General features: G+C 39.2%; 1 protein-coding gene and 1 pseudogene across 5 annotated transcripts in view; both read right to left on the reverse strand.

Annotated features, from left to right (window-relative positions):
- Positions 1–27,458, reverse strand: part of Palld (palladin, cytoskeletal associated protein) — a 375,372-nt gene that overhangs the window by 115,399 nt on the left and 232,515 nt on the right. The window lies entirely within an intron of this gene.
- On the reverse strand, positions 13,226–14,024 carry LOC113183433 (cell division cycle-associated protein 3 pseudogene; annotated as a pseudogene).

Genomic DNA, 27,458 nt, shown 5'->3' on the forward strand with positions numbered 1-27,458 from the left:
AAAGCAAATGTTTTGTATTTTCCTCCTTTGTTGAAGATATGAAGCCTGAGGCTAATAGATCCTCACATACCTCATTTAGGGACAATGAAGTATCCATGTGTTAACTTCCTTAAAAGTAAGAGTAAGTATGTGTTTAGGTTCCAGGTAGGAAATGCCCCAAGGGTACCCTATATAGGGGCTGGAATACACGCATGTGTATACACTACACAAATGCTTGTAAATTCATGGACCCTTGTTGCAAAGATACACGGAAAACAGTTATACTAGCTATTTGTGGGAAATGTATTGTTTAAATTTTCTGCTTGCAGGCAAATTATATAATGTTTAAGATAAATTACCATACTAGTTATAGTAGTTTAATGGGAAAACGGTCAAAAACACCAAAATTTATCTACTTTATCTCTTTTAGGAATTCATCTATCAAATAGAAATGTTGATTTTCAATTATTTTACATGTGCTTTTTCACACACGCACACATATACACGCAGACAATATTGTTTACTTAGGAGTACAGGAATTATTGCGTTACATAACTATATTGAATTGCAGAGTATTCAATCTTTCTCTAAGCTATAGGACTTTAATTCTGAACATTACTTCCCAATTCATTATCCGAATAAAAGGCTGGCACAAGTGACAAGGGACATCTGCCTATAAATTCAAGGTGAGTAGGAATAGAATGACGTAAAGAATTTGTGTTAAAAATTCTTTGAGCTTAAGAGAATTTGGCTATCTTTCCAATGGACTAACTACCCTGGATGAAGCAAAGAACAAGGGTTTTCTTGTTCTCTTTCTTCTACATTTTCTGTTGAATGGTTTAGCTACACAAGGAACTTTGACTTCTCTTACACTTTAACAAATGAGTCAGTTTATTTCAAGTTTGATGAACCAGAAATAGCAATGAATTACTTTAAATATTATAGTTATAGCAAGTAAGTCAGAATATAGATAATTTTTAAAACATGTCAGCAGGTATTTACTATGTATGTGTTAGTAGGACAAATTCAGTATATGTACCATGGTTTTACTCTAAAAAAAAAAAAAAAAAACAGTTCACAGATTAAAGTTACAGTGTGGGCTGGGCTGTGGGTGGAGCTCAGTGGTGGAGCACATGGTTGACATATGTGAGGTCCAGGATTTGAATCCTTGCACAGGAAAAAAAAAAAAAATTAAGAGTGACCATTTATATAGAGGTAGGTTCTAGGAAATTTACAACTTTCTCACTGAGCTCTTCAATATCTTCCAATATTGCTGCATCTGTATCTATTTATAGGAAAATAGATATTATAGTAGAAACAATAATAAAATTTAACAAATGTCTTAGTTAGCATTCTTTATCAGAGGATTTATCAAATACCAGCCTTACCTTTTATATGTGGGAACCTCAGTAAAAGGCCTGTGGTTGAGGGGGACACATTAGAGATATACCATGGAAGATCTCTTAGTGAGGGAGAACATTCTAGAATGTGCACGCATTTCCTTAAACTACAAATCCTGACCCTTGACTTTATTAGGGCAGTGGCAAAGTAGGTGACCCGCAGCCTCTTCATTAAAATAAGGCGACCTGTTAGTGTGGGACTCTCAACTTGATACCTTCTCAAGAGACTCTGCTTCTGCTTTGATGACACAATTCAAGAAAAATTGTCAGAATGGGATCAGAAAGGAAGTTTCCTGTCTAACTCAATATGTTGCAAAATTTCCTGAGAGATTTACTCAACATGTGATTAATATGTAGGGGAAATATGCTGTGTAAATAGCAACTGAGCAGCTGCAGGAGAGGCTACAGAGATAGGGGACATGGGGTGTAATACAGCAACTCAATGACAATGATACCACCAAAACCCGACTGTAGCTACATTTGGAATTTGGCTGGATGTTCAACTGTTCACTTGGTCTCTGATTTTTTTTAATTAACATTTTGTTTTCTTGAAAGCTAACATGAAAAATACTTACTTTTATTTGTATCACAGTCATTTCTTCTAAGCCATCTCTCTTTTTGGGGGGGAGGGCAGGTACCAGGGATTGAACTCAGGGGTGCTCTACCACTGAGCCACATCCCCAGCCCTATTTTGTATTTTATTTAGAGACAGGGTCTTACTAAGTTGCTTAGTGCCTCATTTTTGCCAAGGTTGGCCTTAAACTTGTGATCCTCCTGCCTCAGTCTCCCAAGCTGCTGGGATTACTGGTATGTGCCATAGCACCCAGCCTAAGCCATCTCTTGAGGAAAGCAGAAAATATAGACTTGATGCATGAGTCTAGTTCTTGCAAAACTAGTTTATTTTTCATAAGGTACCGTCTGTTTCTCAGTGTGAAAATGCCTAAAATTCTCTTGGTTATGAAGTTATGTGTTTTGGGATGATCTGATGAACTCCTGTGTTTTGGAATTGAACAATTTCCTGGGTAGAATGATGATGAACAGACAGATGAGCAGATCTGTTTATACTGTTAGATTGTCCCGATGGTAAAAATACACTGTTTTTGGATGAGTCACAAAAATATTGCTACACAGTATTTGGTAAAGTTTAGAAGAAGTCAAAAATAGGATGGGGTGGTATAGATAAAGGGATTTCAAAACAAGCATATGGTCATTCAAAAGTCATTTGATTATTTCTTTTTTCTTTACTCATCTGTATCTTCTTCAAGGCAAGAATTTTACAGAGAGATAAACATGTTCAATGACTCAAAGATCTGTACAAGTCAAAGTCACAAGCAAACTGACACTACTACCGGACTTCACGGTTTTGAGGGAAAAATGAAGACAACTCAAACTTATTTTGCTGAGGTTCATGGGAAATAAAATAAGTAAAATTTCTTCCTTGAAGTAATATTTGCTCCTTTAGCAAAGAGATCAGGTATTCGAGATTAGGGCCAGGTTAAGAGAGCATCCACTGGAGAGTTCACGCAGAACAAAATCTACTTTGCTCCTTGTAGCTCAGCTTCATGTGACCTCAGATTCTAAGACAGGGAAATGAAAATGTGTAGTCTATAACAAATTTACTGTTTCTATGAAAATGAGAGTGAATATTCCCTCGATTTGATCAAACCACTCTTTTGTGAGAATTTCTATGATCTCATTCTCTGCATATGAATAAATTGAAACTTAAGGAACCTAACTGCTTTGAAATTCCTTACAATTTGCAGGGGGTAGATCATTGGAAAATCTACCCACCATAGGTTTTATTTTATAGATTGAGCCTCCATTTATTCCTCAAATAGTTATTAAGCAGAGGCTATGGCTCAGGCCCTGAGAACTGGGGCCCTGTGGATAGACTCCTTTCCAGCCTGGTGAACCTTAACAACTGTGAATAGTGCAAATGGTGTAGTAGGCTAAACAGCCGAATCAATCTACTATCACAGGACCAGCGAAGCAGCCAAACCAAATGCCAGACATTAATCAGCACTGCCTGATGTTCTTGTGCTGGGCTCTGTGAGGATTCCAGCAACAATGAAAACATGCTCTCTGCTCCTCATTTTGGGGATTCAACAATTATTCTCAAGAAACAATTAGGGAAAAACAAAACAGTTCATTACTAGCTACAGATTAACTACATTTACTGCAGAGACCTGAGGGGAATAGAATGTTCTCTATTCCTTACATCTTGTCAGTACACAAACTTGTTTCAGTAAAGCCACACCACCTCTCACGTGCTAATTATTGTGATGGACAATTGCAGAGTATCAGATGTGACAGCCTTGCAAAATTTTTATAGCAGCCAATAATAAAATACATTTTAAATCACAAGAACTTTATAAAACAATACTTATTATGATAATCACATTTTTGCTTTTTCTATTCATTTTTCTACTCTTTGATTTCATTTTTAAAAATGTCACCGGGGAAACTGTAAATCGATTTTACAACAGTGAGTTATGGAAAACATGGCTACAGACTAGCCTTTTCAAACTGTGGTGGAGCCGGCTGGCCGTAGTAGAGGCACTGTGAGACCCAGCTATAGACTAAATATTTGTGTCTCCCTAAAATACATGTTGAAATCCTGAGCCCCAGTGTGATGGTTTGAGGAGGTGGGGGCTTTTGAGAGGTGATTAGGTCATGAGATGGAGCCCTCATGAGAGATTTGTGTTATCTTGCCAGGACCCTCCCACCAGGAGAAGACACAGTGGGAAAGCGATCTTCTGTGAGCCAGGAAGAAGGCCTTCACCAGACACTGGATCTGCTGGTTCTTTATCTAGGATTCCTAACCCTCTAGAACTGTGAACAGATTTCTCATCTCCCGGAACTGTGAGCAGTAAATTTCTACTATTTATAAGCCACCCAGTCTATCGCAGTTTGTTCTCACAGCCAGAACAGAGCAAAACTGTAAGAAATCATGCTTTGCAACTACTTCTAAAATGATGACAGCTGATATTTACTGAGCAGTTACTCTTGACCAAGCACTATGTGATAAGTGCCTTCATATTTATTTCAGGATGTTGAATGGTAATTCTTTCAGCGTCAGTTTGGCTGATTCCCCATAAGGGTCTGAATAAAAAATATAGATGCCAAATACCACACCCTGAAGGAAAGTGCAAAACCACCATGTGAGAGGCTAAAATATGGACATGGGTGGTGTGTCCAGATTGAAAATCCAGTTCTGTTAGCCTGATCATTGGTTATTCCCCCAGCTAATGCAAGAGTGGGGCTGAGGCACACAGAGGGCGGTGTCTGCATGTGTCTGTGTCTTGTGTAGCTCCACACTTCTACCCTAAGGGAGGAGAGGGTCGCTTTGCCTTTACCTCAGTTAAGTGAGAGGGGACTCAAGAGGACTTGAGTAAGTCCCTTGTAATTTTAGGCTGCAGTGGCAAAGGGTGGCAGTTCTATGCTCCCAGACAAGCATGCATGGCTTCCCCTTAAGGCCATTTGGGCCTTGAGGGAGCTGTCATGGTCATTATAAAGGCCATCAAGAGGGCTCTCTGGCAGGGTTAAGAAGGCACATAACCGAGGAAGCAGCTGGGCCAGGCTGGCCTCTAGAGGCCTGGAGGCTGCGGTCTAGACAAGAGGGGCCACTACATCCAGAGAAGCCACACAAGCCAGAAGGTGGAAGGAAGGGAGGCAGGGAGAGCAGAGAGGAGGCCAACCCACTCCCAGACCTCCCAGTCAGGACCTGGCTTTCTCTGAGATAGTATAGGGGTGGGGTGGGGAGGAAAGGTTTTATATAGGACTAGACCCAAGTTTTGATTATTGTACTGGACAGGATTTTTTTTTTTTTTTTTTGCATTGAGCATTGAACCCAGGGAAATTTTTACCATGAAGCTACATTCTCCAGGCCTTTTTTATTTTTCATTTGGAAAGAGTCTCTCACAAAGTTGCTTAGGGGCTTACTAAGCAGCTGAGGCTGGCCTTCAACTTGTAATCCTCCTGCCTCTGTCTCCTGAATGACTGAGGTTATGGGAGTAGGCCACCATCCTCAGCCTGGACAGAACTTTAATTACTAAAATGATAGGTTTCTGATGGGGATAACTTCTAGCTACAAGCTACTCTGAAACCAATGAGATCGTCTGGGATTTCAATACCCAGAACAAGGAAAGAACAGAACCACAGAGCAAGAGTTCCTGAGGAGTCAGGGGAAGGTCAGTCATGTTCTTATTGCATAGATATGCACTGTATTCTACACACTCAGTCTTCCTTGAGTACACTGCACACTTTATCCTTCCAATAAATCCACATGTAAGTACTTTGTTATTTACTTTTTTTTTTTTTTTTTTTTTTTTTTTTTTTTTACAGAAGGGAAGACTGATGCTGAGAGAAAGATTACATCATCCCCAGCCATGGTTTCACACCAGTGAGGGGCAGAGGTGGGTTGAACCCAGGAGGTCTCACTTAAACACTCCCTGCTGTTCTCTCTGAGGCACTTTGATTTGCTGTGGGAGGGAAGAGAGAGGAAGCAAAGTGAAATAATTTAACCAGCAGTTATAGAACTGGCTTCCATTCTATGTATTTTTATTTGTGATATATGTGCGCACACACACACACACACACACACACACACAGGTTTACCTACTAGCAAATTATGTTCATATATTATGTACATTTAAATATAAGTTCCCAGTAAAAATTTCAGAATTAGTAATTGAATATTGTTTATCTCCTGGGGATGCAGCCATATGGTGATACAGTGCAGTAGAATCCCTTGATTGTGTAGACTACTTTCCACTTTGTCCCCAGAGTACCTGAGGCATTGGGGCTCACTCATCTCTTCTGTTTGGGTTATTTTTATGGGAAAGTGTGACAACAGGAGGCTTGAGTTGAAGAAGGAAGGGAAGTTTCTTGGAGTAAGAGGACTGGGTGGGGTCGGGGGTCACTTAAGGATACCAAAATTGGGGGTAGGTGAGGGGAAGACTCAGAAATGGAGGCAGGAGGCTATGGACTAAAAATCACTTCTTTTACTCAGCAATATTCTTAGGCTAGTTCTAACAACTTTCCCCAACTTATTTGATAGCATATAAAATCACTCATGATTGACTTACTTATTTAAAAAAATTTTTTTTCCAGTTGTTGATGGACCTTTATTTTATTTGCTTATTTGTATGCGGTGCTGGGAATCGAACACAGTGCCTCACACGTACAAGGCAAGTGCTCTACCACTGAGCTACAACGCCAGCCCCAACTTACTTATTTTTTTAGCAACCTAGTTTGGAGGACATTTTTGCTCTGAAATTATTTATTCAGAGTGACTCTTGGGAGGTGGCCTCTGCCCTGTGATGCAACATGAGGCATACCCAAAGGCTAAGAGCACCACAGCCCTCTGCAGGTGTCCAGTGAGTGACATTTGCCTTACTAGCCACCAATTAGCTGAGATGCTAATCTTGCTGGAATGCAGTGGCCTTCCAATCTCTGAAATCCTATTTAGAGTGGATCTATGTGCACTGTACATTCTTCAGGGGAAAGTTTCCACAGTCTCCATCATGTTTCTGAAGAGTTTCATGATCCCAAAAGATAAGAATGACTGTCCTCGGTATTCCCACGAATTATTCCTCCTCTACAGCAGAACTTTTCTTGAGAGGGGGAAGGTGCTTTTTAAAGAAGAGGATTTATTTATTTAAAGCAGTACTTAGTTGAAGAAAAAAGAAAACGGTAGGGAAATACATTGCCTCCTTCCTCCTTCCCCACAATCCCATTCTCTATAAGGCATTTTTTTTTGTTAATAGTTCATGATCTAGAGCTTAAAATATTCTTTTTTTTTTGTTTTCAATTTATTTTTTTTAGAAGTAATTGGACACAATACCTTTATTTTATTATTTATTTAATTTTATGTGGTGCTGAGGATGGAACCCAGGGCCTCACACGTGCTAGACGAGTGCTCTAGCGCTGAGTCACAATCCCAGCCCTTAAAATATTCTTTAGAATTATTTCAATCAGAGAATCAACACCTGGTTTTAAAACCTAGAAGGGTCCCCAAGAAGACTTATAGTGGTGGTAGGATAATTATAAAGGGGTTAATTTAAAGATGGGACACTCCGGAGGATACCTGTTTGGAGAATTCCTTTGGACTTTGGATGGGCAGAGGTCACTGCAGAGGAGAGAAAGATTAGGTCAGCACTACAAATATGCATCTGCTGAGGTCCCAATGGTAGTGGGAATAGAGTGCTTTGGGAATCATTATGGTGATGCTGGATGCCAACTGTTGTTGGCAAATGACAGGCCTAACATCCACTGTAACATAGGAATATGGAATCAGAAATATCCAAGGTCTATATAAAGACTATAATAAACTTCACTAAGAGAGGAGAATTAGTGAAGAAACAGTCATTTTCATGGATAATAACAGTCAGTGATTTAAAGATGGTCAGTTTCCACAAAATCAAATTTGAGTTTTAAATCATACCTCAAAGTCATAATGGCCTAATTTTCTAAAATTAATATAAGCATGCAAAAGTTTATCTAAAAGTAAACAGTAGAAATGAATACTCAGTGTGGATGTGTACATGTGATACATCTCTATTACCAGATGCTAACCAATTTTTAAGGTACAATAATTAAAATGGCATGATATTGGCTCAAGTGTAGACCAAGAGGTCAGTGGCATAGAAAAGAAAATCAGAAGCAGCCACAAGCATGAATAATTTAGAGAATGATAAAGGTGTCATTTCAACTGAGTAAGAAAGCACAGATTAGTCATGAACTCAGGAAAAAATAAATTTCAATACACACCTTATACTATATGACAACATAAACTCCAGATGGTTGAAATTCCTAAATTACTAAAAATAAAACAGAACAAGTCACCTACCAGATCAAACTGGACTCTTTCTCTTTCCCAGCCCAGGAAGAAATGGTCTCCTGAAGAGGCAGTGCACTTTGCTAGTTAGTTAAGCTACTCAACTTGAATACTTTAAACCGGAAATGTAACACAACAATGTCTGCACTCAAATTATCAGCACCACCCTTTCATGTGTCTTTCTACCCTGCTATAGAACTCTGGAAAATTTATACACTTGCAAAAATTATAGACATAAAAATGTTTTGAAACAAATCAGTGAACTGATTGTCAGTTTTCTTTCTACATTTCCTCCTGCCCCGACTCTTCCCATTGCACAACAGAATGTGTTAATTTGAGTTGTTCTCCTAAAGGTGATGTAATGTCCCAGTTATGTGCCCAGTTAATGCTGAGATTTAGAATGCTAATCAACACAAAAAGATTTATGAATCTCATAACATTTTTAGCAAAAGAAGCAAGAAACAAATGAATATATACGTTATGATTATGCTCATCTAAGGTCCCAAGCCAGGAAAATGAAACTATATTATTTAGAAAGGTAAACCTAGATCATATCATATAAAGGAAATGAAGGAAGCATCTCAGAAATCAGGACAACAGTTTACCTCCTAAGTAAGGGACAGTGCTAAAAAGAAAAAGGTTAAACCAGTGAAGTACAACACACCTATAATCCCAGCTACTTCGGCGGAGCCTGAGGCAGGAGGATCACAAATTTGAGGCCAGCCTCAGCAATACAGTATGACTCTGTCTCAAAATAAAACATAAAAGGAAGTGGGGCTGGGTGTGGTGGTGCACCCCTGTAATCCCAGTGGCTCTGGAGTCTGAGGCAGGAGGATCTGGAGTTCAAAGCCAGCCTCAGCAAAAGTGAGGTGCTAAGCAGCTCAATGAGACCCTGTCTCTAAATAAAATACAAAATAGGGCTGGGGATGTGGCTTAATAGTAGAGCCCCCCACCCCCAGTAAAGGTGGCAAAGTTCTATTTATTTAATTTTTTTACCTAGGTGATAATATATATGTTAATCACTATTTATTATTTTTCAAAATTAAACTTTATGTTTTAGAATTTTAGTTTCATATCAAATGGAAAGTATAGACAATTCCCATATATCCCTTGCCCCCACATAGGCACGGCCTCCCCTATAGTCAGCATCCTCAAGAAGAGTGGTATATTTGTTATAATGGCTGAACTTATATTGACAATCATCTCTCCAAATCCATAGTTTTCATGAGAATTCATTGTTGGGTTGGAAATTCTATAGGTTCTGGAAAATTTATAATAACTTATACCCATCATTATGGTGTCATAGAGAGTAGCACTGTCCCTAAAATCCTATGTGCTCAGCTGCTTTATCCTCCTTGCCTCCCCACAGCCTCTGATAATCCTGATCTTTTTGCTGCCTTCATAGTTTGACCTTTTCCAGAGTATCGTGTAGTGGGGCTCACAGTCTGTAGCCTTTTCTGATTGGCTTCTTTCACTTAGTAATATGCATTTAAGTTTCCTCTATGTCTTTTCATGGCTTGATAGTTCATATATTTTTAGTGCTGAATAATATTTCTTTCTTTTTAATATTTTTTTTTAGTTACAGGTGGACACAATATCTTTATTTTATTTTTATGTGGTGCTGAGGATCAAATCCAGTGTCTCATGCATGGTAGGCGAGTGCTCTACCTCTGAGCTACAATCCCAGCCCCCTGAATAATATTTTGTAGTCTGGTTAGACTACAGTTCAACCATTCACCTACTATAGGGCATCTTGGTTACTCCCAAGTTTGATAATTATGAATCAAGTGCTGAAGATGTCTGTGTACAAGTTTTGTGTGGACCTAAGTTTCCAATTCTTTTGGGTACATCCCAAGGAGTGCAACTGCTGGATCCTATGATAAGAGTATGTATAGTTTTGTAAGAAACTGCCTTATTCTAAGGTATAACTTTTTGCATTCCCACCAGCAATGAATGAAGGTTCCTGTTGCTCCACATTCTCATCAGCATTTGGTAGTGTGTTCTTTTTCTTTTGGCTATTCTTATTGGTATCGAGTGCTTTATCATTGGTGTTTTAATTTGTATTTAAATTAATGACCTAACAACCAATGCTATTGGTTATATTTTCCTGTACTTGTTTGCCATTTGTATATCTTCTTTGGTGAGGTAATTGTACTTTTTTATTTTCTGGATTTTTGATGCTTTGATATCTGAAGCCTTGCTGACTCTAAAGAGACTTCCCCTGGGGGTTAGACAATTCCTAGAGATGGTAAACTTGCCTTTGAAGGTGACTTTCATATGCAAACTAACCAATCTGGAGTCCCCACTACCTCTGCTATCAGGGCAAGGCACCTGACTACTAAAGACAGCCTTGTGCCTAAGAGCCTGCTGGAACATTCCAACTGGCCAACCCTAAATCTGCATACGGTCCTCTGTCCATTCCCATGACAATCACAGTAAAGGCTTTTGCCCAGGTTTACCTTCATTCTGTCTGTCTCCTGACAGACTTTGGTGCTCTCCTCTGTGACCCTGTGTGATATGGTGTGCCCCCCTCCTCTTGGGATCTATGTATAATGAACTATCTTTTCAATGGTGGTCATCTCCTGAGCTATTGGCCTCAACATACTTGAATAAGAAAACCTACATCCATTTTAAGACCATATACAGGACTTCCCATTAAAATTACTTGTTAGACTGAAGATTGGTTTATTACACATTTTGTGGACATAATTTTTTTCATATTAAAAATATATTTTCACCTTAAAAAGTAATGTAGGCTTTAAACCCAAGGAAAATAGAATGATAACTGTAATATATTCTGCTTTTGTAGACATTTTCCTAAAATGTCTTTTTCCTAAGGAAGATTCAGTTCAATGTAATTGCAAGGAACTTTGGAAAATTCCTAGGTTATGATTTAGTTTTTAAGTTTCCACTGAAACAAAAAGTGGGAATTAGGTCATTTTGCCTTCTGTCAGTGGGATTGAGCAATGCTTGTTAAAAATCATGGAGGTTTTTGTCATCATATGCCACATAGCAAAACCCAGTAAGGGCTGCCTACCTAACAGAGAAGCCAGATTAGAGTTTAACAATTTAACATTACTGAACATGTTCTAAGTAAAGTTAAGCAGAGTTTATGTTGTTCTTGCAATCCTCAAGTCTCATTTAAAACCATTTTAAATTAATATTTAACCACATTTATATAAATTCACAGAAGTGTGTAAATGGGTTGACTTGGTCCTTTGATGCCTGCTCTCTGGGGCAGGTGCTATTGAAATTCTCCAGGCTTATTTCTCAGACAGCTTAGCACTCAGGGAAAGGGGAAATAAAAGAAAGTAAACTACCAATAAATATCTGAATTCTTAATAAATGAAGAGAACAAGTGTGGAAAAATACTTTCTTATACACAAGTGGCCTCAACATTTAGGACCAGAACTGTCCAAAAGAGCTTTCTGTGATGAAGTAACGTTCTGTATCTGCACTGTTCAATATGGTAGCCACCGGACACATATGGATGTTGGGTACCTGAAATGTGGCCAGAATGAATTTTAAATTTAATTAACTTCAAACTTAAATAGCCACATCTTGTTAATAGCTGCTATATCAGACAGTGCAAGTTTAGATGATTTTACCAATTTATTATAATTCACCCTTCTTGAAAAAAATATTAAATCTTAAGATAAAGTTTCAATAGCACTTCTAGAGAAACTGCATTTACTACAAATCAAGATTGTAAGTAGTTTCTCTTGACTTGTTGTACTCAAGAACACACATAAAATAATTGAAAACAGAAAACATGAACAATGAAAATATATGAAGAATTCCTACCAAACATAGCTTAGAGGAGGTTCTGAATATAATTTTGAAAAAAGTGGATAAATAATTTTATGAATGACCTGACAGGAAAGTTATTTAGCTTTCTGACTGGGAAAAAATACTACAGGCAAAGTACAAACATTTCTTTAAAATACAGAGCCTTTATCTCTTTAAAAAAATGAGTTAAGCAAATATACATAATGGGGAATTGGATGGATGGATGAATAGGAAGAAAGCTAGCTTTGATGTATGGACTTTAGTAAAGTTGTCCCTTGGTACTCATGGGGATTGGTTTCAGGACTCTCCATAGATACCAAAACTCTCTGATGCAAAAGTCCCTTATATAAATATCATAATATTTGCATATGACCTATATACATTCTCTAGTATACTTTAAAGCAACTCTAGTTTACTTATAAATACCTAATAATATATAAATGATATGTAAGGAGTTTACTTATAAATACCTAATAATATATAGATGATATGTAACTATATTATTTAGGGAATAATGAAAAGAAAACAAAAAATCTATACATGTTCAGGGCAGAATCAATTTTTTTTCTCAAATATTTTCAATCTGTGATTGGTCGAATCTGTACATGTGGAACTTCAGGATGCAGAATACAGGGGCAGGCTGTAAGATCATCAGGTGTGAACCTCCTGCTGGGATATTTGCATCTTGCCTTGGGACTCCCATTAAGCTTTTCTTGTTTTCCTAACCCCAGGATTGTTTCTCCTGCTCCAGGAGAAGGTAGTACATTTCATGTAATAATTTTAAATTATACAAGTTAATTTTTTAAACCCTTCAAAAGGAAAGTGAAAACCACCTGCAGTATCACTACCCATAGATAACAGGGGCTAAATTTCATTGCTTACCCATCCATTTTTTTTTCTTTTTTGCTGACTGTATATATGTGTGCATATATACTATTCTGAAATATTCCAAAATTAAAATTGGTTTGTACTTCATGGTACATCTACTGCTGGTACATTTTTTTTGTGTCTTTTAACAGCATCATTTAAAAATCACTTCCTTTAATACACAAGAAATATAGAAGACAAAAAGAAAGTCTGATAAAGTTCTAAGTCCTAGAGTTGGTAGTTTAGGAGGAATCAAAGAAAACAAGCCTTTCATCAGTCTCCCTGGGAAAGAAGGGGTGAAACAGAATATCACCAGGCCCTGGGTGAATCCAGTGTAGGGGCCACACCGGGCTTAGCTCTCTACCAAAGCAAAGTGCTGATTTTCCTTGTCATGGTCCTGGCCTTGCTCCCATGCTCATCCTCCAGTTTTCAGAAGGCATCCAGGTCCAAGAATGACTCCTTCCTTTAATCACCTAACATTTTCATTTAGGGAAGAAGGTCACGAACGCTGTGGGTCCCAGGGTGTTGTCATCCTGCAGGATGGTGAGGGGAGATCTCCCTAAGCCTGTGTTGTTTGGTTTCCAACTATTGTGTTGAGAACATGGAGATGGGGGACTCTCATCTTTTGAGGGCTTGTCTGAGCTCTGGCTGGCCACAGGGGTTTCTGTGGGATATCTTGCATCCTCCTGGGAAGACACCTGTTTAGAAGGGTGCTCAGTGTCATTCCAAGGTGGCAGCTGGTCCTCAAGGGATAACTGAGTATCCAGAGGCAGGCCTAGTTCAAAAGATGAGGGTACTCCCAGGGGAAGAATAGATTCTGGGGGAAGATTTGATTGAGAGGCTTCAGTGTCAGCTACTTCACTCAGCTCTTTTACCAGTGGACTCTGAGGGTCTTCACTGCCGGTCTTCATAGGTATCCATGCAATGTCAAGGACACCAATGCCAAGGAGAGTGGGGATCTGAGTCCTGGGCCTGTTTTGGACCTTTGAGCTGTTCTCCTGCTGGTAGGGTTGACTGTGGAGAGCTCTCCACCTGGATGGGAGTGTCTGGAATGCCTGCACTAGGAGGACAAGAGTCTGCTCCTCAAGCTGATGCTTGTTGTGTGGTGGAGCCCGAGGTGGGCTGACTGGGATGCTCTTGGCTGAGCCCATCTTCACTAGGGACAGGAGCAGGGCTCCACCAGGGCAGAGGAGAGGATGCCAGGCCCCAATTGGATGTGGGTGCACACCAGCTCCAGGCTCAACTCCTGAAGGTAGGAGTTTTAAACTTCCCCACATTTACTGATTTTTAAATGTACAGTCTTGGTGAACACATTTCTGTGGCAGTCAGTATGTTCCTACCTTACTATTTGAGTTATTTCTATTGGCTATACAGTATTCCATTTTCTAAAATGTTAATGTGGATTATAATCCCATCTCTCGACCTCTATTCATTTTCCTATATGTTTGTCTGATGCTACTTGAACAACACTCTTCTTTTAAATTGGTTTTAACATATTAAATGAGCCGGGCATGGTGGCAAACACCTGCAATCCCAGTGGCTTGGGAGGCTGAGACGGGAAGATCACGAGTTCAAGCCAGCCTCAGCAAAAGCGAGGTGCTAAGCAACTCATTGAGACCCTGTCTCTAAATAAAATAGGGCTGGGGCTGGGGCTTAGTGATTGAATGCCCCTGAGTTCAATCCCCAGTATGTTCCCCCCAAAACAAAAACAACAAAAAACAACTATATAAATCTCCAAGATGTATTAGAATTGACTCTGTCCTTTATTGTAGAACCAGTAGGGTGAATCCTGGCCCTTCCTCTTTTGCCACCAGCTTCATTTGAGAGGACTGGACTTTAGATTTGAGACTGAGATCATTAACCAGGAAGAGGTCAATAGGCAAGACCTAGAACAATAGCTGTCAATCTCCTAAACCTGCAGTGGAATGTGGGAATGAGGAGGGAAATAATTCGATTCCTGAAGTACACATGGGAACTCTTAGAAGACTTCTGCAGAATTTCCAACAAGCTACTGCTTTTCCAAAATATGGAGAACCTCTGGGTCAAAGAGCAAATGTTCAAATTCCTTACCATGTTCAGAGTACATTGTTCCGGCGTGACTCTGAATGTCCTTGAGTTCATCAGCATGAAAAACGAATGTCCCTTGGATTTATTCGGTGATCCAAACTTGTATTTGCCAAAAAGATAAGTGTCAGAGGATGCGCGATTTGTTCTAGCCAAGGCATCGACTTGGAACCATTCACAAAAGCCGGGGCAAAGACTGTGGCTCAGGATCACAGTCTGAACAAACAGCACTGTTCTTTATAGTACACTCACACACACGGGGAGCATCTGAAACACACAGTACCCTCCTTGTTAAGATGGAATCCCACTGGCTAGCCAATTGATTCACCAGTCTGCTAACTAATTCCATACTAACAGCTTAAATTAAAAGTTAATGAAACACAGCCAGGGCCCCATTATGTTACACTTGTAACGACCTTTCAGTACCAAAAAAAAAAAAAGAAAAGAAAAAGAAAGAGAGAGAGAAAAAAATAACTGGGGCTTCATTAAAAGGAAAATGTCTGGGACACCATCCTGGGCTGGAATGTACCCACAGTCAGAAGCATTCCTTGCAGCTGCCTCCCTGCCAAGTCTCAGGGAAGCCGCTTCTCAGAGGCAGGAAAGAAATTCCCACAGGTATCCTGTGACCAGATTGAGCAGGACACATAAGGAAGCATTGTTTGTGGCTCTGCAGGGTCTGCTCAAGATGGGAAAAATCTGTTCACTTGGACTACTGTGCACTTAACAGCTTCACACTCTGTCCTGCTAGGAAACTCACATTTGACTCAGACTTCCCGGGAAGCAGGAGGTAGAGAGTCTCTATATCCTTCTTCCTCTCCTAGATTCAGGTCCCTAGTAGCTGTTTCTGTCTTCCAGATAAATGAAGGTTGAAGAAATTCACGACTCCACGTCCTGCTCTGTCTCTCTCCCAATTCCCTTGTCTCAACATTCTGGTGATCACCCTGTGCTAATGATTTACAAGCCTTCCTCTTAAGCCCCCTCTGCCTTTGGGCTGTGTGCACGTGGGGGGTCTATACTAGTACCTCCCACCCATGTGCAAAATCCACCCTCAGTTTTTCCCATGAAATGGCTCTCCAGCTTGGCTTCCAGACACCTTCAATGGCACTGTATTCTGAAACTTGTGAGTGACCTTTAGATTTCTCACAAATCAGTCATTTAGGATCGGGGACAATCACATATGCCATTGTATGACCATTGTCCTGAAGGTAGTGCATACGACAGGTTCTTGACTATGTAGCTACACAATCTAAGAATCCTTGGAAAATTATTCTGTCCTCAATCCGACTCCATCTTGCTATATCTCATTAAAAAAACCACTACCTCCACCTCCAGTATGTATTTATTTGACAACTATTCAAATATTCATATATTTACTATGTGTCAGGAACTGCTTTAGGTGTTTTATAAATATTGACTTTTAAAATCCTCATGGCAGTCCTACCATTATCCCCAAGTTCTGGAAGAATAGGTAGAGACAGCATGATCACCTTGCTCTGGCCAGCCTAGTTACCTTGCTTTCCTCAAAATACTATTTATTTTCTCCTGAATATCTTTATCCTGGTCTTATCACCTCTGCTCTCCCCAAATCCCCCTCTCTGTGTCCTCTTTAAAATAAGTGCTGACCTACAAGTGCTCATCTAAGGCCACCCCCAACCTGCCATCAAGACGAAACTATTCCAGTTCACATGAATCTTTTCCTTCTTTGCAAGTCTCCTACACTACTCACAATACAAAGGTATTATGCCTGCGCTACTGCTTTGCATGCTTATTTAATTGTCACATTCCAGGAACTCCTGGAGGTCAGAGGCCCCCAGGATGTTTTTGTCTTCCTCTAGTATTGGGTAAAACCATAACTTGGACTTGGTCATTATTAACTGAACCAAAATGATAAATATTGCCATCATCCAAGAAAAAGGATGAAGAATAACCATCGAAAGTTATCTTTTGCTTTTTGTAGCGACCTTTAATATATATTTTTCTCAGTTCAATGGGAACAGTACGTTACACATATTTGTGGGTAGAAATACTGTTTTCTTATTTTTATTTTTTAGACCAAGGATTGGCAAATTATGGCCATGGTCGAAATCTGGGTCACTGCCTGTTTTTACAAATAAAGTTTTATTGACACAAAGCTATGCCCATTCATTTATGTTTTGTCTGTTGCTGTTTTCACACTCCAAGGGCAGACCAGAGTCCTTGTGACACAGCCTGTATGTCCTGCAAAGCCTACAATATTTACAACTTGACCCTTTACATAAAAATTTTGCTGAACTCTGCTTTAGACAAAAAGTAGACAAACACCTGAATAAGAAACACTTCTGCTCCTCAGTATTTTTATTTTTTGGTCTGGACTTAGTTTTCTCTACTAATTTCCTTGATGCTTTGTGAATATTTTTAAAATTAAGTGTCCGCCTATGGCTTGAGATCAAATCAGAGTAAGCATTTAATTTGTTCTGCATTACAACACATGCTTTCAGAGAGTTGGCCGATGTAGTGCACATTGAGAAGTTTCTTTCCCTTTTATAAGGTTCCCGTTGTATCTCACTGTGGGCAACATCTCTGAATGCTTCACACAGTTGGTGATCTCATTGAGTCATATTAAGTCTCGGTCACTGGCAGCAGCCCCATCAAATTTGCTTGTGTGGTTACCTAGATTTTCCATGCCAGTGGAGGCAAGAAGTGACATGGTAATAACATCAGATGATCCCCAACCCAACTAGGTTTGGGAAGGCAGGTAAAGACAGCATTTAGTATTGAAGGGTGCCAGGATGGTGTTTTGCTTTTTATTTCTTCTTCAAATCAAAGCAGGGCCTTTTCACTACTCGTAAACAATAATGAATGTCAGTCTGTTGACAAATTGCCTTTTTTTCACATAATTTCACTATAATGATGGAATGACTAGAACCTTATCTTGGTCTTGTCTTGGGTGAACTGCAGTTCTGCGCTGCCTGTCTTGCCCCTCATTTCTGAATCCCTCTCCTGGTACCTTACCTCATCTTACAACTAGTCCTCCTACAATGATGTGACCTTAATGCTCCTTGGGAATTCTGACTAACAGCCCAGGGTTTGGGCCTCAACAGTCTGCTGACAGATTTCTTCATCGTTGACAGCCTGTGCAACTCCCTCAAATCTCCAAACAGCATTTGTTCCCAGGCTTCCTGTCATCATGTCACCATGATGTGCTATAATGGGTTTCCTGGTCTCCGCCTCTGGCCCTGCACCATGCTGGAGGGCTCCTGTCTTCCACGCCAGCCTTGATAAGCACCTGCTGCTGTGTCCACCCAGTGTGTAGCGTGGTTCTCCAACCACCTATTCCTGCGTCTGTCCTGTCCCATGGCACTTAACTGGAACTTCACCCAGGTTTGACTTGAAATTGGATAAAATGAAGGGAGAAGAAGATAGTCTCACTTCTCACTAAATCTTCTCAAAAAACATACTGCTTAACAGTCCCCAACCTGGTATAGACATAGCCAAAGTCTAGCACTTTCCCTAATTTTGATTCCATTTTGGTGTTACTAAACGCCCTAGGGAAAAACTGCCTTAACACTCAAAAAGCTACTGCCTGTAGCTTTGTCACCACAAAAACTTAAAAAAAAAAAAGCCAATAAGTATCTGTGGCCCCCTTTCTAGTGTGCAATACTATGTTGGCATTTAAAAAATATTCAGTTTGAATGTCTTCAAGGCAGATTCTTGTCTATAGCTCCTTAAAAATGATACTCACACACATAGGTATGTGAATATTACATACTTAACTTCTGCTGTTGACTGTGAACCATTTCCACAGGCGACCAATGGGTCTACCCATGGTCAACACTTTTATAAATGACTGGCTACAGAAAGGAAAAAGGATGAGGTGGGGTAAGAGAGTGTGCCAGATAATTTTGTGTGAAGCAAGAAACATCTTGTAGCAATAAAACAGGATAAGTGTATTTATTATGAGTGAAATACATCTTCATAAGCAAGAACAAAATACTTGTCTAGCTTCTAATTTTCCACAAAGGTGAGGCTAAGGCAATTCAAATCTTCAGAGGGCAGTATCTGTCAGATATTGCATCTTCTAACCAATGGCAACTTGGTGAGCCAAGGGAGACAGGGTCAACAGGAAGGTGTCTGCTTTCTGCTTATTCTATCTACAGCAGTAAGTGGGAAACAGGACATTTGACAGCACTAACAAAATCTTAGTAATAATTTACAGTAGGTCAGAAGTGAAGAAAAAGATGCATAGAAAAAGAGATTTTAAAATAAAGGACAAGAGAAGAAATTTGAAGGGAAAGCAACAAAGATATTAAATGAAGAAAGAAATACAACCCGGAGTTAAATAATCATATTTAGAATACTATGGGGAATTATTCGGAGTCAAGTAATTAGCTAAGAACACTGCAGCAACTTTCACATAATTGCAGGTTCCACTAATTGGATAGGAAAAAAAAAAGCAGAATATAGAGTTTTACTGTGTAGTGCATTAAAAAGCTAGAGAAGTCACAAAATCTAATAATGTATTCATGGCTAACCCAGAATCTACAAGTTAGATGCAAGTCTCTCTCTCTCTCTCGCTCTCTCTCACTGTGTGTGTGTGTGTGTGTGTGAAAAATCTATATAAATATTTTCAGATTGAGTTAATATATACATTCATTCTGTACATATGAATATATATGAATATGAATATATATTTATACTTTTAAACTTTAAAATAAGAAAATACCCCACTATCAAAACAAAAGATAAAAATGTTTTCTCTTCCACATTTTTATACTGGAAAGTTTGAAATTAGCAGTTCTTAAAGAGCAAAGGTGTGATTTCAGATGTACAATATAGTATAGAGTATCAAAAAGGCAAAATTCAAGATGATTAAAGGATTCTTTAATTTTTCTGTATATGTGGTAAGAAAAGCACAGGTGCCCTTTTGATTCTAAAGGTAATTTGGGGGTAAATGTTATACTGCAATAAATGACTCTTTATGGATCAACTAATATGGAATCAAGAAATAGCAGGGGACTGGGGTCATGGCTCAGTGGTAGGGTGCTTGCCTAGCATGTGTGAGGCACTGAGTTCAATTCTCAGCACCGCATATAAATAAATGAATAAAATAAAGGTACATCAATATATAAAAGAAAAAGAAATAGCAGGTACCTTAGAAAGAGAAGATACATTCTGATGTCTGGTGTCAACTGCTTCGGATCAATGAAAACTTCATGTGGTCCCCATTTTTTAATGCTAAATTATGTCACAATCTCACAAGCATCAAAAATATGAATGACTGAAATTCAATGTCAATGTATTGCAGGCCATGTTAAGAACAGGGCCTCTGGAGACAGTGCACTTGGGTTCAAACTCTGGCTCCTCTTTTGCTAGTAGTGTAACCTTGGACAACCTGCTCAATCTCTGTGCATTCAGTTGTTTTTTTTTATCTGTGAAATGAAGATAATGGCATCTTCCTTACAGTGAGTGACGAAAGTATGACCTTATATTTTGAGGTCTTTAGAATAGTCTTGGGACATGATCAGTGCTATGTAAAGGTTTGTTATGTAAATATTTACTGTGTTTCTACCATGTGCTAGGCATCAGAGATCCCATCACAAAGACAGTCTTATCCTAAGGGGGTTCAACAACATAATCATATTGTGAGCCATGTATGTCACATAAGACAGAAGCTTAGGGATCTGCTTTGACTTTTGTATTCTCAGTTCCATAAATGGGCCAGATACATCCAGTACAGGGATTAAATCAGGCACTTCATCAATCTTTCTGAAACCATAAACAGATTAATAATTTGAATTGCTTAGAGATTAGGATTTTTTTTGGAGATCGCTGGGTGATGCACATCTGCTAAAAAGTGTCCAGTGTCCCAGAAAGCTAGAAACAAAAAGATCCTACTAATTATTCTTTGAAAAAATTAGAGATTGGAGCATTTGAACACTTTCCTAGGGAAAGAAAATCGGGAAAGATAAGAGGAAGGGAAAGCTCTTTGGACTTTGGTTCTCCTCATTTCCTTTTCCTTGCTCATCCCCACTGGGACTTCCCACAAAGTTCCCAAAGTTCATCCTGGAGGTGGAAGGTGGATGTGAATGCATAATCTCAGGTTGAGATAAATCTGGAACCCATTCTGAGTTCTTCAGGACTGACCATAAAAGAGCTGAGATTATTAGAAGCCATCTGCAGAGGCATTATCTTCTCCCCAAGTCAGCGGGCTCCCTGAATTATACAGTGGAATGCACGATTCAAAGAGTAGGTAAGGCCCCAGAAGTGAGAGCTAATTAGCAGTGTTGAGTGAGCAGGGTGGTGAGAGTCCCAGGCAGTGCAAAGTGCCATGTCTCTACCAACCTAAGGCCTGAGCGTTTTCCTCCAAGGAAGTAAATTACTAACGAATTTGGTGAAAAGAGTATTTTCGGAATGTATCTAGAGGAGAAATTAGAAGTACATTGTCAGATTAATAATCTCTACAGTCTAGCCTTGCTTATCTTATTTGTAAACTGAATGAGGTGGCCGTGGGTCTCCACAGCCCTAGTTAACCACTGATATTCTCTGAGTCTATGCTTCAAACCCAGGGGAACCCACTGGGTTTATTTCCTGCTTGTCTCCAACTTCTCTTGTTATCACTCCCTAAACCTGTTCTCCCCTCATCACATCTTGGGGAAGTGACTCAATATTTAAGTCCAAGATGGCTATGTCAAGGCTGGCCCATGGAACAATAGGTGGGATAGAGCAGTATTTACCATGCTCCCCTAAAACACATTGTGACAGTGCGCACTGTCTCCCTTCTGTGTTTATCCTCTCCAGGTCACACTGAGACTTCCTAAGTCTTAGTCTTATGTGAGCTGCCTTCAAGAAACCGAAAAGTCCCTTGGACTGTAGCTCCCATTGTGTTTCTGATAAACTTTAATCAGACCCCCTCCCTCTCTTGTACAAATATGGTGTGCGTGTGGGCACAGAGTTGCCTCTTAGATTTTCAAGGATTTGGAATCAAATCATATAAAATATAAAATGGAGAAAATTCATCGATGGCTGGCTTAGCTGGAGTTTAGAGCACAGACATTAACAAACCAGATTGGGAGCCTAGATATCAAGTGTATTAGTAATATTTAAAACATAAATTAGACAAAATTTCAGCAAATCAAATACAATAATATATATGAAGGAAACTACACCATGTAAAGAATGTAGAAGTTATTTAACATTTGAAAATCTAGTGATATAATTTACCATATTTTAGAAAACTATGTTATCAGCTCAAATAGAGGTAGAGAAAGAAAACATTAAAAAACTCCACCAAATCCTGATAAAAGTTCTCAGTAAACTAGAAGGGAGCTTCCTTAACTGATAAAGGGTGTCCATGAAAACCTACATCATACTTATTAGGGAAAAACTAAGTGTCTTTCCCCCTGATGTCAGGAAAAGGCAAGTATATCTGCTGTCACTACTTCTAACCAAAGTTTTACTGAAGGCTATGGCTACTGTGATATGACAAGAAAACAAAACAAAACAGCCAGCAGCAGTCTAGTTTCAAAAGGGGAAGTAAATCTGTATTGATTTGCAAATAACACCCTTGTCCAAGTAGAAAATCCAATGGAATCTATAAAAAAAATAAAGCTACTAGAATTGATAAATTAATGTAGTAAGATTGTAGATTATAGGATCAATATATATCACACCAATTATATTTTTATATACTAGCAGTGAATGATAAGATTTTAAAAACATTTATAAGAGCATACATTTTTAGCTTTTTTAAAAAAATTATTTTGGCACCAGGGATTGGACTCAGAGCTCTCAATCACTGAGCCACATCGCCAACCCTATTTTGCATTTTACTTATTTAGGATCTCACTGAGTTGCTTGGCTTTCTTTTGCTGAGGCTGGCTTTGAACTCCTGTCTCAGCCTCCCAAGCCACAGGGATTATAGGTATGAGCCACAGCACCTGGCACATTTTTAGCTTTTTAAGAAACTATCAAACCATTTTCCAAAATTATTACAACATTTCATTATCCCACCATCATTATATAAGAGTTCCAGTTCTTCTACATCTTAACCAGCATTTGGGAATAGGTTTTTCCTAATTTTAGGTATTTTAATATATATACAGTGAAATTTCATCATGGTTTTAATATGAATTTTCCTAATGACTACTAATTTGAGCATTTTTTCATGTGTTTATTTGCCATCTGTATATCTTCTTTAGTGAACTGTTATTCATATCTGTTGTCCATTTTTTAATTGGATTAGTTGTTTTCTTATTTAGTTTATTATATTATTTTATATTCTAAGTAGAAGCCCTTTATCAGACATGTGCTTTGTAAACATTTTCTCCTTGTATAAATAGATTGTCTTTTAATTTTCTCATCAGTGACAATGTGCCTATCGTGAGCTGAGTCACATTTTTATGTGTCCCCTCCTCTTCAACCATTGTTTTCTTAAATTTTTGTTTTAAAAAAAAAACTTGGTATTGTAAAAGGAAACACAAATGCAGAAACCCATATCAAACAAAGAATTCATTATATAGTTTGTATATATCACGAATTCCTATATAATGAATGGATATAAAGGAAGCAGCCTGTATCACCACCCAGCTTAAAGAATAGAATTTTGCCACATGACCCAGAAAACCTGTGACCCATCCCAATTATAGGCCTTGTCACCCTCCAAGTTAGCATTGTTAGCATTTTTAATTTTGAAGTCAAATTTATCTACTTCTACGAATTAAGCTTTTGATATCATAATTAAGAAATTCTTGCCTAATCCAAACTGGCAAAGATTTTCTCTCATGCTTATATCATATAATCTACCCATTCTACTCTTATGTTTTCAACTCAGAGAAAAGCATAAGGCCATCCAAAGACTTGTACACAAGCAGCTTTATTTGTAATAATGAAAAACTGGAAAAACTACATATCAACAATTGAATGGATAAAATGGAACACTATTCAGCAATAAAAAGGAATAATATGATATGATAACATGATATGAACAAATTTTATAGAAATGCTGAGTTAAAGAAGTCAGATGAGAAACAGTATTGTATGATTCCATTTATATAAATCTCTAGGAGATGTAAATAAAAATATAGTGATAGGAAGCAGATCATGGTTACATGATGGGAGTGAATACTATTGGAGGGGATTATAAAGAAGTAGGAAGAAATCTCTGAGATAATGGATATATTTGCTGTCTTGACTGTTGATGTTTCCAAGACTGAATACATACATGAAAACATCAAATTACTGTTGATTATATGTCAATTATACCATGAAAATGTTTAAAAAACCATCTGTAATTTTCAAAAATTCACAAGGATTTTATTACAATGTTAGAAAAATGCTAACAATGCTAACTTGGAAGGTGACAAGGCCTGTAATTGGGATGGGTCACAGGTTTTCTGGGTCATGTGGCAAAATTGTATTCTTTAAGCTGGGTGGTGATACAGGCTGCTTCCTTTATATCCATTCATTATGTAGGAATTCCGTGATATACACAAACTATATAATGAATTCTTTGTTTGATATGGGTTTCTGCATTTGTGTTTCCTTTTACAATACCAAGTTTTTTTTTTTTAAACAAAAATTTAAGAAAACAATGGTTGAAGAGGAGGGGACACATAAAAATGTGACTCAGCTCATGATAGGCACATTTCCAACTCTCATTCCCAGGGCGATACAATGCTGAGGAAAAGGAAATTGAAATGATACCAAGTTAAATTGAAAGTGAAGTTAAATGGACTTGTAAAATGGCTGCAGCATTTAAGGAACGCTTCCTAAAAGTTAGAGGGGAAGCTAACTAAATGCTATCTCAAAGTTGGGTGTGTACCTGTGACCTTTCAGACTCAATGGGAAAACAGGCAGCGAGGTGGGCGGGGAGGCAGGGTGGGGCTCAGCAGATGCCATTGAAGCTAAGGCATGGCAGGAGCATTAATAAGAAAGGCAAAGTCACAAAGAGCAAGCAGCAGGTCTTGGCATATCCCGGATGAAACTTGTCACAGGGCAGGACAGGAGAATGGTTTCCTGCGTAAGCTCTGGAGTCTGGGTTCAGAGTTTTATTCTGTCACTTAGACAAGTCACTGGTGGGTGGTCTGCCTCATTCTGCCCCTTGCTGTCCTGGGGACAGTGATGTGACGTGCTGGGAGGATTAAATGAGACAGTATCTGGATGGCACTTAGAAATCATGCCTGCCATGCAACAAATACGTTGCCCATTATTATCAATGAAATTTTTAAACTTAGAAACTTTGAATCTTAGTAGTTAACAAGAGAAATACAGTTTTATAAAGACCTTATTGTATTGCAGACTATTTCCAGGACTGGCCATGATAAAAACCTGCCAGAAGCTCTTGACACCAACTTTTATGAGTGTATGTTTTCCTTGGGGGTTTCTTGGGATCCTGGGATGCAGATCGACAAGGGCAGGCTCAGGTGTTCAAATTCCATGTGGATTTAGGGTCACTCACTTTATGGCCACCGGTGGCCAACTGCACACAAAGGAGCACACGCAAGAGCAGCCAGCTCTGAATAAGACAGTCTCTCCTTCCTTTCTCCTTCTGTCTCTTCTTTTTTTCCCCTCCCTCATCCCTCCCACTCGCCCTCCTTTCTTTTCTTGACCTGACACTTATTGATCTTCTTACTAGTTCTTTTATTGATTCATTCAATATAAATTATTGAGCACCTACCAGTACTAAGCCCTGAAAATACAAAGAATGGGATACGTGCTCCGTGCTTCCAAGAACCCTGCCTCGGCTGGGGTCCAACAGGCTGGCCCAAGACCACACGCACATGCTGAGAGTGTGCTATTTGAACAACGTGCGTGTAGCATCCACAGGAAGCAACCCCCTCTATTTGTAGTAAGCTTTTTCTTAAAAGCTTCTATAGACAAGATTGGGGCTCAGGTCCCAAGCTCTGTGTTGACCACAGGGGTTGGCGAGGCCACTTATGTCTTAGAATCTACTGCCCTTGGTGCTTTTTATGGAGAAGGTTTAGTAATTACCAACCTCATCTTGTCAAGTGAGAGACTTGAAAATGTAAGAGGCGTACAAGGAGGATGACAGTAAGAACAGGGATCCCGTGAAAAACTCAAAGAGGGACAAAATGCAAATGCCATTTGTGGAGAATCACTCTGGTGCTAACCCGGCAGAGGAGTGTGGTGTCAGGAGGCTAGACTGGGAAGCCCTACGACCTGGGTTCGAATCCCAGCTCTGTCATTTATAACCTTCTCTCTATAACCTTAATTAAGTTACTGTCCTGCTGTGCTCATTTCCTTATCTGTAAAATGGGAATAAAAATTGTCCAATCCTAGAGCTGTTGTGAGGGTTGAATGTTAGGCACAAATTGGTATTGTGTCCAGTAGAAGAGGTTGTGTGTCAACTAACTGCAAACTGACAGCGCATGCCTGTGATGGTAGTTTTGCTAGCAGAAAAATGGATAATTATTAATGGAAAAATAAGTTTCTATTGACAAAAAAACATCCTGCCCCCCCCCCCCATATGTCCCATATCACTTCAGGGGTCCTCTCTTGATGAACAAGTGACAACGTCATACTGCTTTTCTAAGCTTCTAGGAGATGTGGAATGGGTTTCTACATTGGCTGACAAATGAAATTTTAAAACATCCAGGGTCACCCTTCTCTCTGGGTAAAGGTTACTGAAGGTACAACCCAGGGAAGATGGAAAAAGAAGGTGGGTGGTTCCGAGGGAACCAGATAGTAAAGAACACTGTTTGGGCATATTTGTGGGGTGATGGCTGAGAGCAAGTAAAGATGAGTGTTCTCTCTCTCTCTCTCTCTCTCTCTCTCTCCCCCCCCCCTTCCCTCCCTCCCTCCCTCCCTCCCTCTCTTTTTGGTACTGGAGATTGAACCCAGGGGTGCTTAACCACTAAGCCACATCCCCAACCCTTTTTACTTTTTATTTTGAGACAAGGTCTTACTAAGTTGCTTAGGATCTCCCTAAGTTGCTGAGGCTGGTTTTGAATTAGCCATCCTCCTTCCTTAGCCTCCTAAGGCTCTGGAATTACAGGCATGTGCCACTGTGCCCTAAGACATGTTCTCATATGGGGCTCCCAAGAGTTAGAAACAACCTCTCCTAGAGCAGCCAGACTGTACTATACACACCCACTGCTTAAAGGAGGGTCAATGCAGGGTGTCAGTCTTTGACAATGAGGTGAGCTGATGTTTTGTGTGTGTGAATCCTTGGAGGAGACGTTACTGAGCAACAACTGGATATATGGGGTCACATGGCAGCAAGTCTTGTTGAGCTGAGCAGTTTCTTCCACACTCCCAATGCTATGAATTTTTGAAGTCAGGCAAGGAGGGTATATGTGTGTTCATGTTCTAATTCTGCCTTTAAAATATAATCCTTAATGTGTCATGCTTTGAGAATTTGTTTGAATACCTCTGTGGTAGGGGATGCTCACACATTTTGTTTTTATTGTATTTTACGTACTTATGTCTAGGGATTTGTGCAAACGCATGCCAAATGGATATGATAATTACATATTTCAAGGGCAATAAAATCCATCTTTTTTTTTGAGGTAAGAACATTGAGA

Source organism: Urocitellus parryii, chromosome 14 (genome assembly GCF_045843805.1).
Source record: "Urocitellus parryii isolate mUroPar1 chromosome 14, mUroPar1.hap1, whole genome shotgun sequence".
In the NCBI taxonomy this organism is placed as follows: Eukaryota; Metazoa; Chordata; class Mammalia; order Rodentia; family Sciuridae; genus Urocitellus; species Urocitellus parryii.